Genomic DNA, 4,275 nt, shown 5'->3' on the forward strand with positions numbered 1-4,275 from the left:
GAGTGATTACTGTAGACTCATGGCCAGACCAGGGAAGTGCAAGTCTCCATCTTGGGAGAGACTCTTTGCCAGTGTTTAAGATGCTGCCTACCCACTGGCAGGGGATGGAGGAGAAAACTAGTCCAAGGTCTTTAGTGCCTGAAGGCACTCAGATTCAAGTCTTAGGACCGGCTTTCTAAACGTGCCAGGACTGAGTAAGGTAAGAGGTGTTTCTAGCAACAGTTCTCTCAGCTCTTGCATAATAATACTACGTTTTCTAAAACCTCTGAGGACATCTGTGGCTTTGTCGCCTTTTCAAGACATATGTTGACTACAGATTGTGGCAGCAGGAAGGTGGGGGGAGGGAAGGAAGCATAGGAAGAGGAAGCGACGTCTGAACAGCATTTTGTCACAGATGTAGAAAGAGCCCTGCCAGAGGACATGTAAGAATGGGACAGGCACCAGAAAGGGCAATTGAGTGTGGGCTCTGGGTCATAAAGACTGGGGAAGGTTCCTGGCTCCGTCATTTACAGGCTGGGCACCTTTAGCCAAGTCACTCACCCTCTCTATGCCTCCTCTCATTCATAAATGAAGGTGGAGTGTCAGCTTCATAGGGTTGATGTGTTAAGTGTTTAGTTGATAACTGAAAGGCTTGAACTCACCAGCAGCTCTGCAGGAGAAAAGACCTGGTGATCTGCTCCCATAAAGATGATAGCCAAGGAAACCCCATGGGCCGGTTGTACTCTATCATATAGGGTTGCTATGAATTGGTATGGACTAGATGGCACCCAAGAACAATAAGAAACACACTAATATATAGATGGTCATTGCCTTCCTATCAACAAGATTGGAGACGTATTTCCTGATAGAAATGTATGCCTGAAATGAAAGGAGGACCCTATGTGAATAAATCCAGGGCCTCCCTTTCAGATTTGCCTTTCTTATTGGCTGCTCTGGACATCCCTGGGCCTCCTGGAGCCGCTTCCCCTCCCTCTCTCTTAAGAACCAAGTTCAAGACTCATGTGTTGCTGTGACCCAGCACAGCACTGATACGTGCCCCCAGAGGATGCTGGCACTACACTGTACTCCCTGAGTTTACTTTATGGGCACCAAGTAATTTGGGCAGGAAGAAAGAGCTGAGTGTACGCTCTAAGCAGCCCACAACCCTGGAAGAGTCGGTATTAGTAGCATGCACGTTGAGGCTTCTACTGCCCAGGTCTAGTTCTAGCCCTGGACTCACTTGCTGTGCAGCCTTGAGCAAGTGGCTTAGTCTCCCTGTGCCTTGCTTTCCGCATCTGCAAAGGGAGATTCATCAGCCACTGAAAATCCTATGAATCACAGTTCTACTCTGAAACATATGGGGTTGCCATGAGTCAGAAACAACTCCACGGCAATTATTTTTCTATAGTGATAGGAAGTGCTGTTCCAAGTGCTTTTTGAGGAATAACTCATACCATCAGGGTACTAACCAATATTAAAAAAAAAAAAAAAATACAGTTGTCATGTCTGTCCTGATTCATGGTGACCCCGTGTGCATCAGAGTAGAGCTGTGTTCTGCAAGGTTTTCAATGGCTGATTTGTCAAAAGTAGATTGCCAGCTTTTTCTTTTGCAGTACCTCTGAGGGGACTCAAACCGCCAACCTTTGGGTTGGCAGTCAAGGGCATTGACCATTTGTACCACCCTAAGAATTCCCAACCAATATTGTGGTTGGTAGGTGCCGTCAAGTTGGCTCCAACTCACAGCAACAGAATGAAACACTGCCTGGTCATGCACCATCCTCATAATCCTTGCTACACATGAGCCCATTGTTGCAGCCACTGTGTCAATCCATCTTGTTGAGGGTCTTCACCTCTTTCGCTGACCCTCCACTTTACCAAGCATGATATCCTTCTCCAGGGAATGGTCCCTTTTGACAACATGACCAAAGTAGGTGAGACGAAGTCTGGCCATTCTTGCTTCCAAGGAGCATTCTGGCTGCACTTCTTCCAGGACAGATTTGTTAGTTCTTCTGGCAGTCCATGGTATTTTTAGTATTCTTTGCCAACACCACAACTCAAAAGCATTAACTCTTCTTTGGTCTTCCTTATTCATTGTCCATTGTCCGGCTGTCACATGCATGTGAAGCTTTTGAAAATACCATGGCTTAGGTTAGGTGCACCTTGGTCTTCAAAGTGACATCTTTGCTCTTCAACACTTTAAAGAGTTCTATGCAGCCGATTTACCCAGTGCAATACGACATCTGATTTCTTGACTGTTGCTTCCATGGGTATTGATTGTGGATCCAAGTAAAATGAAATTTTTGGCAACTTCAATCTTTTCTCCATTTACCATGATGCTGCTTATTAGTCCAGTTGTGAGAATTTTGTTTCCTTTATATTGAGGTGTAATCCATACTGCAGACTGTAGTCTTTAATCTTCATTCAATAGTCATTTAATCTTCAAGTCATTTTCACTTTCAATAAGCAAGATTGTGTCATCTGCATATTGCAGGCTGTTAATAAGTCTTCCTCCAATCCTGATGCCATATTCCTCTTCACGGAGTCTGCTTCTCAGATTATTTGCTCAGCATACAGTTTGTTTAAGTATGGTGAAAGGATACAACCTTGACACATACTCTTCCTGATTTTAAACCATGCAGTATCTCCTTGTTCTGATCAAACCATAGCCTCCTGGTCTATGTACAGGTTCCAATATTATTCTTCTCTGTTTTACAGATGAGAAAATTGAGGCACCAACCAAAAACCAAACTCACTGCTGCTGAGTCACTTCGACTCATAGCGACCCCTTCTTGGGTTTCCAAGGCATTATCTCTATGAAAGTAGATTGCCCAATCTCCTTTCCGAGGAGTGGCTGGTGGGTTTGAACTGCCAGCCTTCTGGTTAGCAGTCAAATGCCTTAGACACTATGCCACCAGAGCAGGAAGGTTAAATAACTTGCTAAGGTTGTAAGGCACATAACCAGGATTTAAATCCAGGAGCAGACTCAAGAATCTTCCCTCTTTTCTTCCATAAGAGTCACCTCTCAGTGTTTTTATACCATGGTAGTCTTGCTGCACATACTGTGCTATGTCCTGCTTTTTCACTTAACTGTGTCACAGACATTTTTCCATAATTTGTAATCACCATTGGTCATGGCCACATCAGGAAAGGTGGGGCAGAGTGGTCTACTTACTATGTATTAGAGAAAAGCAGGTCTGGAGTCCCTGTATGGTAGTCAGAAAGGGTTTGAGTTCATTTGATGGAGAAGGGCTTGTCAGAGCTAATGGACTAACACCCTGCTGGCCTGGGTGACATTTGTTCTCTGCTCCTCTTTGATTCCACTTGACCCCTGAAGTGGTGGCTGGGCACTGAGCTTCCCTTTTGGGCCTTAGCCAGTGGAGGCCTGAGGGCTGCTCCCTCCCATCCATGGACTCTGTAGCACTTGATCTTACCGTCCCCAATCCTTTCCTAACTCCAGGGAATGTCAGAAGAAAGTAAGAGAGCTCTGTAAGGGGAGTGTTTTCAAAGATGATCCCTGGGGCTTCCCATCTCTGTCTGCCTCCTCATTTCCTCACTGAAATCCCCCTACCCGTCCCACCCCCGTCTGCTCTCTAATGTGCTTTAGGGGAGTGGGAGCTCTGGTAGCATAGTGCCTAAGGCACTTGACTGCTAACAAGAAGGCTGGCGGCTCAAACCCACCAGCCACTCCTCGGAAGGAAGGTTGGGCAATCTACTTCCATAGTGATACTGCCTTGGAAACCCAAGGAGGGGTGGCTATGAGTCGGGGCCAACTCAATGGCACATAACAACAACAACAACACAACAACAGGGGAGTGGGACCAAAGAGAAGGAAACAAACCTATCCTCCACACCTACCTCCTACTGAGAAATTTACATTTTAGAGGTGAGGACACTGCATCTTGAGGAGGGCTGGTCCCTGGTTCTGGGTTACCTGGTGTGGTAGTTAAGGTCATGTGTCAATTTGGCTGGGCCTGGTTTTGAATGTCCGGGCAGCTGGATGTAGTTATTCCCCATGATGAGACTGGTAATCAATTCCATGGTGGAATCTACTGGAGCAGCCAAGTAGCTGCCTTAGGGATGTGGTCAGTTTCCAGTATAAGAAGACAGCTTTCAGAAAGTTCTCTGGAGCTTTCTGGCACGCTTAGACCTTGCATGTAGCTGAGTCTTCTTTCAGCAACTTGCCATGTTGTCTGCTAATCTTAAGATTGTTCCTGGATACTATGCAATGCTAAAGCATAATGTAGAATCTGCAAAACACCGCATAACGTGGATGAACTTGGAGGACATTATGCTGAG

This window comes from Orycteropus afer, unplaced genomic scaffold (assembly GCF_000298275.1).
Source record: "Orycteropus afer afer isolate SDZICR_OR568_19922 unplaced genomic scaffold, OryAfe1.0 scaffold00059, whole genome shotgun sequence".
Taxonomy (NCBI): domain Eukaryota; kingdom Metazoa; phylum Chordata; class Mammalia; order Tubulidentata; family Orycteropodidae; genus Orycteropus; species Orycteropus afer.